This window comes from Mustelus asterias, unplaced genomic scaffold, assembly GCF_964213995.1.
Source record: "Mustelus asterias unplaced genomic scaffold, sMusAst1.hap1.1 HAP1_SCAFFOLD_42, whole genome shotgun sequence".
Taxonomy (NCBI): Eukaryota; Metazoa; Chordata; class Chondrichthyes; order Carcharhiniformes; family Triakidae; genus Mustelus; species Mustelus asterias.
The window spans coordinates 2,619,133-2,633,332 of record NW_027590119.1 but is presented as its reverse complement, the minus strand read 5'-3'; the positions used below and the strand labels follow the sequence as shown (position 1 = coordinate 2,633,332).

The 14,200-nt window shown below is 46.7% G+C and overlaps 1 non-coding gene across 1 annotated transcript; it reads right to left on the bottom strand.

The window, feature by feature from the left end:
* Positions 1–10,271: 10,271 nt before the first annotated feature.
* trnaq-cug (transfer RNA glutamine (anticodon CUG)) lies at positions 10,272–10,343 on the bottom strand. Its single transcript has one exon. It is a non-coding gene; the product is annotated as a tRNA-Gln (tRNA).
* Positions 10,344–14,200: the final 3,857 nt, after the last annotated feature.

Below are 14,200 nucleotides of genomic sequence, written 5' to 3'. Positions count from 1 at the left end.
TGTCTCTGTCCGCTCTGTGAAAGGGGAGGGGGTTGGATATTTAGCCAACCGTTCTAAACCCCGCCCTCAATAATCTGCTGCCGTGTCTCAGGCTGTACTCACCTCACTTCCTTGCTTTTCCATTGGTGCTGTGAGGCCGGCAGATAGCAAAGAGAATCACCCCGAGCTGCATTACAGTCACTATTCTTGCAGAGAAAATGCTTCCCGAATTATCCACCAGAGTTGGGGAAGGAACACCTTCACGTTAGTTGTACTAAAGAAAGTAAATAATTTTTGAATGAGTTTGTCACTTTGTTTTCATGGATTTTGCTCCACTATCAGCGTAGTGATAACCATGACTGCAGTGAAATTCCCCTCACGGGCTTTAATTATTATTAATACATGAAGTAATGTCAGCGTTACTGGGAAGTCTAGATTTCAACTCCATTCCTAATTACCCTTGAGAAGGAGAGGGGGTGTGCAGGTTCTTAAACTGCTGTGGTCTCTCGGGACTATTAATATGGTGAAAGAGGATGCGTAGCACATCTAGCTTTTCCAGTAATAGAAAGTTCCTCCCGGTGCTGCTGTTTCATCCCAAACTCCAAAGATGTGCAGGTTAGGTGGATTGGCCAAGCTCACTTGCCCCTTAGTGTCGCAAGATGTGTGTGTAGGTTAGGGGGATTAGCGGGCTGAATATGTGGGCTTCCGGGGATAGGGCCTGAGTGGGATTGTTGTCGGGGAGTCGGTGTAGGTTCAATGGGCCAAATTGCCTCCTTCTGCACTGTAGGGATCCAATGTTTCTATGATATTCAGGCAAGAAGATTTGAAAAAATGGAAAAGCATTGACTGTAGGAACCTGCAGCCGACATTGGAGCATGGTCATTGTCGCATCACACGTCACTATAGGTAAAACACTCCAGTTTATTCTACCGTTCTGCTCTCAATGTTGAAAATGTTTTAAAGGCGAATGTTTTATTGAGAATGTCAATATCGAGACTGAGCTGCCGACCAGTGCTGTTGCTGAGGAACTTTTGGTCATAGTTCCGTAGATGCCTATTCAAGTAGCTAATTTTGGTTGATTTGAACTGGGTTGCAATCATTAATGTCCATTTATGTTAGGTATGAAAGTAAGTATCTGGCATATATTCACTGAGAGCGAGTCAATATCCCAATGCTGAAACTCGAGTAAAGCTGAAACGCCCTCTGGTGGCATTGATTCGAATTATGTGCCTCAACGTTCCACTTCTCCCTGAGAGATTGCACAGGACTGTGTTGCGGTGTGGGAGATCCTGATACTTGGACAGCGTGCCTCGTGCAGTGGGGAAGAGAATTATATTTTACTCTGAGAGATTTGGTTTGAAGCGCAGATTGGACACAAGGATCGATATCCATTTTGCCTGATGGGGAAAGGAGTTTGGCAAAGTGATAATTTGTTCATTTTTTATTCAAGATTTATTTTAAAAATTCAGAGAACATTTTACAGAAACGTTTTTTTAAAGTTCACAGAAGGGAACATAACAATTGATTTTCATATTGAGAACAGAGCACGTGTGCTCTGAGCTGCCCAATATATCTACAGCTGTAACAGACACCAAAATCGGAAAACAGGAGCTCAACATAAAAAAAAGGAAATAATTGTGTATGTCGCGAAAAGATGAAAACAAAACATTGATGTTGCAAGCATCTGTCGCCAGAGGCTCAGCAATGTGCAATGTAAGAGAAGTCGAACTGGCTGACAAACTGTCCTCCAGATTCCCACTTCATGGGAAATTGAAATGAAAGGTCGTTTCACAAATCAATCCTCGGCAATGGGAAAGAAGAGCAAGAATCCAACTAAACTTAAACCTGGTTCGCTGGATCCAGAGTGCTCACAGTTAGACCAGAAAACTGACAACATAGCAGTCGGCTTCAAATGGTCGCTCAAAGCAATTGACCCACTTGTTGTTCCTCCCACATTGAATGAAGGAGGTCACATACTTTGAGTGACTATTTGCATCTGGCGGCTCTGTTCCTGGTTAAGTGGTGTGATGGTGAGCACTCTGGACTCTGAATTCAGTAATACGAGTTCAGATCTCGGTTAAACGTTCCTTCTATTTGCTAAAGCCGGTGATTGGTTTGCTGAAGGACATTTTATTTGAAATTCTCAGAAAGTGAATTTTAGACTCTGAGGAAATTTCAGCAAATTCCAACGCAATCACATTGCAGACGATGCAGCGAATGATTCTCCTGGTGTTATTGCTTCAGCCCTCGAGGACGATTGTTCAAGAAAGCAAAGAGCTCGGAGGCAGAATCATAAAATCCCTACAGTGCAGAAGGAAGCCATTCGGCCCATCGAGCCTGCGCCGATAACAATCCCACCCTGGCCCTATCCCCATACACTTACCCTCTTAGTCCCCCTGACACTACGGGCAATGTAGCATGGCCAATCAACCTACCCACACACCTTTGGATTCTGCGCCGGGTGCTCAGCTTCCTTCCACACACGCAGACACGGGGAGAATGTACAAACTGCAGAATGTCACCCGAAGCCAGAATTGAAACCCGGTGCCTAACACTGTGCCATTGTGCCACCGTGCCAGAAATGCCACAGAGGGCAGGGGTTCTCCAACCGGTATCATTTACTTAGTCATCTCTCTCAATTTAAACAAGACTTAGAACGAAAAGAATAGTGGCTCTACTGAAATGCGAACTCAGTTTGCCTGATTCACAATCCAGAAAGCTAACCACTTCACCATAGAATCGACAGGCCGCTGGTTTGAGGCAGCAGGCCATTTTCCCAGATCATTCTCTTAGTCTCACACACACACACACACACACTTTCTCTGCAATGTGCATTGTCTTTGAAGTTGAACTGGCTTTCAAATTGTCCTCTCGATTCATACTTTGTGAGAAAGTTAAACCTCGGTTGCCTCGGCAAAGCAGCCAACATAATTAAGCACCCCACGCACCCCGGACATTCTCTCTTTAACCTACTTCCGTTGGGAAAAAAGATACAAAAGTCTGAGGTCACGTACCAACTGACTCAAGAACAGTTTGTGCCCTGCTGCCATCAGACTTTTGAATGTACCTACCTTCTGTTATGTTGACCTTTCTCTACATCCTCGCTATGACTGTAACATTACATTCTGCACTCTCTCATTTCCTTCCTTATGAACGTTATGCTTTGCCTGTATAGCGCGCAAGAAACAATACTTTTCACTGTATACTAATACGTGACAATAATAAATCAAATCAAAATCAAATCAAATATCATCTAGCAAATCAATCATCAGAATTGGCAAAGAAAAACAACGTTCCAAGGAGATTCTAACTCAGATCGCTGGATTCAGACTCTAGAGTGCCCACAATTTCACCACAGAGCCAAATGCATTTGGTGACGAGTTACAAGTAGCGCCCGTGTTCCCGGTTGTGTGGTGTAACGGTGAGCATTCTGAACTCTGAATCCAGTAATCTGAAATCAGATCTCGGTGGAGCCTTGCTTTTCTTTGCTCAAGCCGATGGTTGGTTTGCTGAAGGGTATTTTATTTAAAATTGGCAGAAAGTGAAATTTTAAACTCTGAAGAAATTTCAGCAAATTCCACCGCATTCACATTGCAGACGATGCAGGAAATGATTTCCTAGCTTCATAGCTTCAGCCACAGAGGACGATTGCTGAAGAATATGAAGAGTTAGGAGGCAGAATCATAGAACCCTTATAGTGCAGAAGGAAGCCATTCGGCCCATCTCGCCTGCACCAGCAGCAATCGCGCACAGTCTCCATCCCTGTAATCCCACACATCATAGAAATCTTAGAAACCCCAACAGTGCAGAAAGAGGCGATTCGGCCCATCGAGTCTGCACCGACAACAATCCTACCCAGGCCCTACCCCCATACCCCTACATATTTTACCCGCAAATCCCTCTAATATACGCATTCCAGGACACTAAGGGGCAATTTTAGCATGGCCAATCAACCTAACCCGCACATCTTTGGACTGTGGGAGGAAATCGGAGCACCCGGAGGAAACCCACGCAGACACGAGGAGAATGTGCAAACTCCACACCCAGTGACCCAAGCCGGAAATCGAACCCAGGTCCCTGGAGCTGTGAAGCAGCAGTGCTAACCACTGTGCTACCGTGCCGCCCCTGTTAATCCCCTGACTCTAAGGGTAACGTAACATGACCAATCAACCTAATCCGCACATTTTTGGCTTATACGACGTGTGCTCGGTTTTCTCCCGCACACGCAGACACGGGGAGAATGTGCAAACTGCACACAGTCACCCGAAGTCAGAACTGAACACGGGCCCTGGTACTGGGGGGGCAGCAGTGCTCACCACAGTTATCCTACCGATATCATTCGCTGAGTCATCTGCCCCATCGAGATTCGTGCTCGGATTGCTGGATTCAAAATCCAGAGTGCTCACCGTTACACCATGGAACTAACTGGGCGCTGTTTTAATGCAGGAGATCTTTCACACAGATCTCACACATACACACACTTGCCCAATTATTGCCAGGCTCCAGTCGGGTTGCTGTTTGACACCAACTGCTCCTTTGATTCGACAGAACGTCAAAGAGTAGCGAAAGATGAAAACATAAAAACACTGATGCTGCAAGCATCTGGCTCCAGAGTCTCAGCAATATGTATAGACAAATTGTCCTTTCGATTCGTACTTGGCGAAAAATGTAAAACGAAATGTCCTGGAGAAAAGCAATTATCAGCATTGGCAAAGGACAGCAAGGTTCCACGGAGATTTGAACTTAGATCGCTGGATTCAAAGTCCAGAGAGCTCACGATTGCATCACGGAACACAGAGCACATCAAGGAATTGCAAATAACCTGCAAAACATAAGTATTTCTGGAGATATCTCCCGATAAGTCTTGCGATGAAATTATTTACTTTAGATTTGGGGCACTCTGCCTTCTGAGCGTTTCTGCTATCAACGGTGGCCTATAACGACACATTGTTATCGTACTTGCTGTTGCTGTCACATCGAATGAAAGAGATCAAATTGTTCGAGTGACCATTTGACAGCGGTGGGCGCGTTCTGAGATCTGTGGTGTACCGGTGAGCGCTCTGGAATCTGAATCCAACAATCCGAGTTCGTATCGTGGCAAAGCCTTGATTTTTTTTTTGCTAAAGCCGATGATGGGTTTGTAGAAGAGCATTTTACTTTAAATTGTCAGAAAGTGTAAATCTAAACACTGACGAAATCTCAGCAAATTCCACGGCAATCACATTGCAGACGCTGAAGCGAATGCCTCTCCTGGCGTCATTGCATCAGCCCCAGAGGATGATTGCTCAGGAATACAATGCGCTGAGAGGCAGGGAAGCCACTGTCGACGGGGGGGGGGGGGGGGTCCATCTTCATGTGTCGTGTCATTCACTCACTCATCTGTCCCAATTTAAAGAGTTCGGAAGCGAGAGGCCAGAGGGCGATCCGTTACACCATGGAATCGACAGCACTGTAACAAAGAACAAAGAACAAAGAACAATACAGCACAGGAACAGGCCCTTCGGCCCTCCAAGCCCGCGCCGCTCCCCGGTCCAGGATTGAATCCTGAATCCAGGATCCCCGCCCAATTTTCCAGCCTATCTACATACCAATATCCTATCCACCGAGCTGTCCCTCACAGCTACGATGCTTTGTTCATCACAACCTATTAACTCACCCCCACCCCCCCATTCCAGACCATGTGATCTCCAGGGAGAGGCGAAAACCCAGAGTGAAAAACCCCAGGGCCAATATGGGGAAAAAAAATCTGGGAAATTCCTCTCCGACCCCCTGAGGCGATCGAAACGAGTCCAGGAGATCACAATGGCCCTGATCGGGAAATGCTTCCCAACCCTAGTCATTTCCACTTCCACGAACACCATATGAATTCCCTGCCCCCGAGACAGGTTCCCAACTATCCGCAGTCTCGCTCTGTACTGGCACCAGCAAGATGATCATAGAATGAAGCCTTGAAACGAGAATGAAGCCTTGAAACGAGAAATGAAGCCTTGAAACGAGATGAGATAACTGATGAGATCAAGAAATATCTGCAGACAGATAACATTTGCATTGAATCCCAGGGGGACCAATATCCTGGCGGGAAGGTTGGCTAAGGCTACTGGAGAGACTTTAAACTAGAAAGGTTGGGGGGAGGGAATCGAAATGAGGGGACTGAGAGCGAGGAGGTTAGCTCGCAAATAGATAAGGAATGTAGACAGGGTAAGAGGGAGGTTAGACGAGTGATGGAGAAGGGAAGTGCTCAGGCTGAAGGTCTGAGATGTGTCTATTTTAATGCCAGGAGTGTAGTGAATAAAGTGGATGAGCTTAGAGCGTGGATTGCTGCTTCGAATTAAAGAACAAAGAACAAAGAACAAAAGAACAAAGAACAATACAGCACAGGAACAGGCCCTTCGGCCCTCCAAGCCCGCGCCGCTCCCCGGTCCAGGATTAAATCCTGAATCCAGGATCCCCGCACAATTTTCCAGCCTATCTACATACCAATATCCTATCCACCGAGCTGTCCCTCACAGCTACGATGCTTTGTTCATTACAACCTATTAACTCACCCCCACCCCCCTATTCCAGACCATGTGATCCCCAGGGAGAGGCGAAAACCCAGAGTGAAAAACCCCAGGGCCAATATGGGGAAAAAAAAAATCTGGGAAATTCCTCTCCGACCCCCTGAGGCGATCGAAACGAGTCCAGGAGATCACAATGGCCCTGATCGGAAAATGCTTCCCAACCCTAGTCATTTCCACTTCCATGAACACCATATGAATTCCCTGCCCCCGAGACAGGTTCCCAACTATCCGCAGTCTCGCTCTGTACTGGCACCAGCAAGATGATCATAGAATGAAGCCTTGAAACGAGAAACAAGGAACAATTAGCCCGCGCCGCTCCCTGGTCCAAACTAGACCACTCTTTTGTATCCCTCCATTCCCACTCCGGTCATATAGCTGTCTAGATAAGTCTTAAACGTTCCCAGTGTGTCCGCCTCCACCACCTTGCCCGGCAACACATTCCAGGCCCCCACGACCCTCTGTGTGAAATATGTCCTTCTGATATCTGTGTTAAACCTCCCCCCCTTCAAAGAACAAAGAACAGTACAGCACAGGAAACAGGCCTTCGGCCCTCCAAGCCTGTGCCGCTCCTTGGTCCAACTAGACCAATCGTTTGTATCCCTCCATTCCCAGGCTGCTCATGTGACTATCCAGGTAAGTCTTAAACGATGTCAGCATGCCTGCCTCCACCACCCTACTTGGCAGCGCATTCCAGGCCCCCACCACCCTCTGTGTAAAAAACGTCCCTCTGATGTCTGAGTTATACTTCGCCCCTCTCAGCTTGAGCCCGTGACCCCTCGTGATCGTCACCTCCGACCTGGGAAAAAGCTTCCCACTGTTCACCCTATCTATACCCTTCATAATCTTGTATACCTCTATTAGATCTCCCCTCATTCTCCGTCTTTCCAAGGAGAACAACCCCAGTCTACCCAATCTCTCCTCATAGCTAAGACCCTCCATACCAGGCAACATCCTGGTAAACCTTCTCTGCACTCTCTCCAATGCCTCCACGTCCTTCTGGTAGTGCGGCGACCAGAACTGGACGCAGTACTCCAAATGCGGCCTAACCAGCGTTCTATACAGCTGCATCATCAGACTCCAGCTTTTATACTCTATACCCCGTCCTATAAAGGCAAGCATACCATATGCCTTCTTCACCACCATCTCCACCTGTGTTGCCACCTTCAAGGATTTGTGGACTTGCACACCTAGGTCCCTCTGTGTTTCTATACTCCTGATGACTCTGCCATTTATTGCATAACTCCTCCCTACATTATTTCTTCCAAAATGCATCACTTCGCATTCATCTGGATTAAATTCCATCTGCCACCTCTCCGCCCAATTTTCCAGCCTATCTATATCCTGCTGTATTGCCCGACAATGCTCTTCGCTATCCGCAATTCCAGCCATCTTTGTGTCATCCGCAAACTTGCTGATTACACCAGTTACACCTTCTTCCAAATCATTTATATATATCACAAATAGCAGAGGTCCCAGTACAGAGCCCTGCGGAACACCACTGGTCACAGACCTCCAGCCGGAAAAAGACCCTTCGACCACTACCCTCTGTCTCCTATGGCCAAGCCAGTTCTCCACCCATCGAGCCACTTCTCCTTGTATCCCATGAGCCTTAACCTTCTTAACCAACCTGCCATGTGGGACTTTGTCAAATGCCTTACTGAAATCCATATAGACGACATCCACGGCCCTTCCTTCATCAACCGTTTTTGTCACTTCCTCAAAAAACTCCACCAAATTTGTAAGGCACGACCTCCCTCTTACAAAACCATGCTGTCTGTCACTAATGAGATTGTTCCGTTCTAAATGCACATACATCCTGTCTCTAAGAATCCTCTCCAACAACTTCCCTAGCACGGACGTCAAGCTCACCGGCCTATAATATCCTGGGTTATCCCTGCTACCCTTCTTAAACAACGGGACCACATTCGCTATCCTCCAATCCTCAGGGACCTCACCCGTGTCCAAAGAAGCGACAAAGATTTCCGTCAGAGGCCCAGCAATTTCCTCTCTCGTCTCCCTGAGCAGTCGAGGATAGATGCCATCAGGCCCTGGGGCTTTGTCAGTTTTAATGTTCCCTAAAAAACCTAACACTTCCTCTCTCGTAATGGAGATTTTCTCTAACGGGTCAACACCTCCCTCCGAGACACTCCCGGTTAACACGCCCCTCTCCTTCGTGAATACCGATGCAAAGTATTCATTTAGGATCTCCCCTATTCCCTTGGGTTCTAAGCATAATTCCCCTCCTTTGTCCCTGAGAGGTCCGATTTTCTCCCTGACAACTCTTTTGTTCCTAACGTATGAATAGAATGCCTTAGGATTCTCCTTAATCCTGCCTGCCAAGAACATCTCGTGCCCTCTTTCTGCCCTTCTAACTCCCCGTTTGAGATCTTTCCTACTCTCTCTGTATTCCTCCAGAGCTCCATCTGTTTTCAGTTGCCTGGACTTAACGTACGCCTCCCTTTTCATTTTAATCAGATCCTCAATTTCCCTGGTTATCCACGGCTCTCGAATCCTACCTTTCCTATCTTTCCTTTTTACAGGCACATGCCTATCCTGCAGCCTTATCAATAGTTCCTTAAAAGACTCCCACATGCCAGACGCGGACTTACCCTCGAACATCCTCTCCCAATCAACATCCACCAATTCCTGCCTAATCCGGCTATAGTCAGCCTTCCCCCAATTTAGCACCCTGCCCGTAGGACAGCACTCATCCTTGTCCATTACTATCCTAAAGTTAACAGAGTTGTGGTCACTATTTGCCACATGTTCCCCTACCGAAACTTTGACGACCTGACCGGGCTCATTTCCCAGAACTAGGTCCAGTATAGCCCCCTCTCTAGTCGGGCTATCTACATACTGTTCCAAAGAACCTTCCAGTACGCATTTTACAAATTCCTCCCCGTCCGGTCCCCCAGCTCTAAGCACTTTCCAGTCTGTGCCAGGGAAATTAAAGTCCCCCACTACAACAACCCTATGTTTTCTGCACCTATCCAGAATCTCCTGACATATCCTTTCCTCCACTTCCCGTGGGCTGTTGGGTGGTCTGTAGTACACCCCCAGCATAGTGACTGCACCCTTCCTGTTTCTGAGTTCCACCCACAGCGACTCAGTACATGACCCCTCTAAGTTGTCTACCCTCTGCACCGCGGTAATATGCTCCTTAACTAATATCGCTACTCCCCCACCTTTTTTAGCCCCTCCTCTGTCTCGCCTAAAACACTGATACCCCGGAATATTCAGCTGCCAGTCCTGTCCTTCTTTTAACCAGGTTTCCGTCACCGCAACCACATCCAAATTCCGCACAAGCATTAAGGCCCTAAGTTCGTCTGTTTTGCCCGTTACACTCCTCGCATTGAAGCAGATGCAAAGAAGACACTAGACTTGTCTCCCAAAACACACACACGGACCAACACTCGCTCTCTCTCTCTCTCACATGCGCACGCGCGCGCGCGCGCACACACACACACACACTTGCACAATAATTGCTGGACTCCATTCGAATGGCTGTTGCTCCGGCACCAGCTGCTCCTTTCTTTCGACAGAGGAGTTAAAGAGAAGATAAAATATGAAAAGACATTGATGCGGCAGGCATCTGGCGCCAGAGGCTCAGCAATGCGCATCGTAATAGCAGTTGAACTGGCTGACAAATTACCCTCTCGATTCGGACTTTGTGAATAAATTAAACGAAACGCCCTTCGGCAAATCAACCAACAGCATTGACTAATTAAAGCAAGGTTCCGCCGAGATTTGAACTCGGATCGCTGGATTCAGAGTCCAGAGTGCTCACCATTACACCACGGAACCCAACACGCAGTAGCGGCTTGCAACTCATCATGCAATACCTGTGCCAGTTTGAACAGCAGTGAGAAAAATCATTCCCATTCCACTCTCCCGTCAATTACGCACAGCAATTCATATTGACATTGCCCTTGCTGTTTCCTCCTAAAATAATGAGTACTCTACCTTCAACTGCATTGAATTTCACGGCAGCTCACCACATTCAAAGAGCAATGTCAGCATCGACCTGTTATACACTTTATTGTGGTAAATCTACTGAACAGCATCAGCTGTTCACCCTCTATTTTCGTCATATTGGAAGCCAGTGTGAAAATGTGAACAATTTCTAACCTTACCAGACAGGAAGGAGAGTGTGACTGTGGATAATTGGCACTGTGCACATTGCTGTAATCATTATCTGGGAGAATCGGGCAGGCGGGAGCCTGATCATCTAGTGCTGAGGGGTCGGCGCTTTCAGGGTCGCAGACTGGCTTCGCTGTACTCAGACTTAATGTTTTTGATTTTGTTAAAAACTTGAAGTACTTCCTGTCGAAAGCAGCTCTGTCAGAATCAGTGGAGTGAAATTTGTAGTTTTGCTTGCGAGCTGGAAATGTCACAGGTGGAACTGGTCAAGAACAAACACAGCGAGTGAAGGACAGTGATAGGTTGTAAGGTTCTGCCGATAGAGATCGTGATACAAGGTAACGTCTGGGTGCTAATGGGCCGGATTTAACCGTTTACACTGACAAAAATATCACGCATTTCTGGATAAAAATTCCCAGGCTAAGAAGAAAACTTCTCACCGAATGAACATTAGTTTTCATTCAGACACTGAGATCAACAAAGCGGGATGGAAAAAGATTCAGTTTGATTGGTGACGCTGCCGGAGGGATGGAGAGCTGGAGTTCACCCAGGAAAGCAGCAAAGGTTAAACACGATGGAGCCTAACGTGGGGCTGCAATCAAGGATTCTGAAATTACATCTGATATGCTGCGACTAAGCTAATCGTCCTACTGCGGCGGCGATGCTTGCACCCTTTCTGAACATACGTGAAGCCAAACGCTGTTTCCATCTGGTGTCTCAGCTTGTTCTGAATCCAAAGTTTACAATTAACCGATCAACAAAGTCCCCACCGTTACAATGCATTCCTCTCAGTCAGCAGTAACATCATTCCCATCTTCTATTTATTTGCTGCACCTCCTTCCAAACATTACAAACTCCTCTTACATCTTTCACTCTGACCTTTTCTCTTAAACATTTCATGACTAAACTTTTGAACTCATGTTGATAATTTTGTGACGGTAAAAAGCTGTTCATTTCCAAGGGGGAGTTAAAGCACATTGACGCACACAGAGAAACTCAGACACATACACGCACCCAGGGTGACAGAGGCCGAAGGAGAGACAACACACTGAAAACACAGCCTGGCTCCGACTCTGTTCCATTTCTGACTGCAAGTTCCGTGATGCTTTTGTGAATGAACCGAAATGTGCAACCGCCCGAGTGTCTGGGTGGATTTGATTCAATTCGCTCTGTGGACAGAGAGTTAAAACCAGGAAAGCGGGAAATCCCAATGGATTCAAACTCCATCACGTTAACCAGCCAGCCACAATGACTGGAGCTCTGAGCTATGAAGCCAACCGCATGTCCATTTTAACAGTTACTCCACTGTAATCAGTGGAACGAGCATCGGAGCGAAGATTTTGTGGGTAATATTTGATTCATAGGAAATGTCTGAGATGGACAATACGAAGTTCAAAGATGTTAATGGAAAGCGGCAGAATTTGAAATGTGTCAGTTATTTTCAGTGATCACTGTGCGCCGTGTGTTTGCCGTGTGATTCTTCGTCAGAGCTTATTGCTGATGTTACATCTCTGACTTTTCCAACTCGAGTGCAAGTTCATCCAGCTGGAAGATTAATCTTGCTTCACCCTTCACAGATGCTGTGAGGTGTGTTTGCATTCAATGAAGAATTATAGAAAGTTATTCAGAGCATTTGGCTTCACGTATGTTCAGAAAGGGTGCAAGCATCGCTGCAGCAGGAGGACGGTTAGCTTAGTCGGACCATATCAGATGTAATTTCAGAATCCTTGATTGCAGCCCCACGTTAGGCTCCATCGTGTTTAACCTTTCCTGCTTTCCAGCTCTCCATCCCTCCGGCAGCGTCACCATTCAAACTGAATCTTTTTCCATCCCGCTTTGTTGATCTCAGTGTCTGAATGAAAACTCATGTTCATTCGGTGAGAAGTTTTCTTCTTCGCCTGGGAATTTTTATCCAGAAATGCGTGATATTTGTGTCAGTGTAAACGGTTAAATCTGGCCCATTAGCACCCAGACGTTACCTTGTATCACGATCTCTATCGGCAGAACCTTACAACCTATCACTGTCCTTCACTCTCTGTGTTTGTTCTTGACCAGTTCCACATGTGACATTTCCAGCTCGCAAGCAAAACTACAAATCTCACTCCACTGATTCTGACAGAGCTGCTTTCGATCAGGAAGTACTTCAAGTTTTTAACAAAATCAAAAACATTAAATCTTAGTACATCGAAGCCAGTCTGGGACCCTGAAAGCGCCGACCCCTCACCACTCGATGACCAGGATCCCGCCTGCCCGATTCTCCCAGATACTGATTACAGCAATGTGCACAGTGCCAATTATCCACAGTCACACTCTCCTTCCTGTCTGTTAAGGTTAGAAATTGTTCACATTTTCACACTGGCTTCCAATGCGACGAAAATAGAGGGTTGAACAGCTGATGCTGTTCAGTAGATTTACCACAATAAAGTTTATAACAGGTCGATGGTGACATTGCTCTTTGAATGTGGTGAAATTCAATGCAGTTGAAGGTATCGTACTCATTATTTTAGGAGGAAACAGCAAGAGCAATGTAAATATGAATTGCTGTGGGTAATTGACGGAATTGTGGAATGGGAATGATTTTTCTTACTGCTGTTCAAACTGGCACAGGTATTGCATGATTATTTGCAGGCGTTATTGCGTGTTGGGTTCCGTGGTGTAACGGTGAGCACTCTGGACTTTGAATCTTGCGATCCGAGTTCAAATCTCGGCGGTGCCTTGCTTTAATTCGTCAATGCTGATGGTTGATTGACCGAAGGGCGTTTCGTTCAATTTTTTTCACAAAGTACGAATCGAGAGGGCAATTTGTCAGCCAGTTCAACTGCTATTACAATGCGCATTGCTGAGCCTCTGGCGCCAGATGCCTGCCGCGTCAATGTCTTTTCATATTTTCTCTTTAACTCCTCTGTTGAAAGAAAGGAGCAGCTGGTGCCGCACAGCAACAGCCAATCGAATGGAGTCCAGCAATTATTGAGCAAGTGTGTGTGTGTGTGTGTGCGCGCGCGCGCGCGCATGCGCGTGAGAGAGAGAGCGAGTGTCGGTGCGTGTGTGTGTTTTGGGAGACAAGTCTAGTGTCTTCGGACACGGTGCTGTCGATTCCATGGTGTAACGGATCGCCCTCTGGCCTCTCGCTTCCGAACTCTTTAAATTGGGACAGATGAGTGAGTGAATGACACGGCACATGAAGATGGACCCCCCTGTCTACAGTGGCTTCCCTGCCTCTCAGCGCATTGTATTCCTGAGCTATCATCCTCTGGGGCTGATGCAATGACACCAGGAGAGTGATTCGCTTCAGCGTCTGCAATTTGATTGCCGTAGAATTTGCTGAGATTTCGTCAGTGCTTAGATTTCCACTTTCTGACAATTTAAAATAAAATGCCCTTCTGCAAACCCATCATAGCCTTTAGCAAAAAAATGCAAGGCTCCGCCACGATACGTACTCGGATTGTTGGACTCAGATTCCAGAGCGCTCACCAGAACGCGCCCATCGCCGGCAAATGATCACTCGAAGAATTTGATCTCTT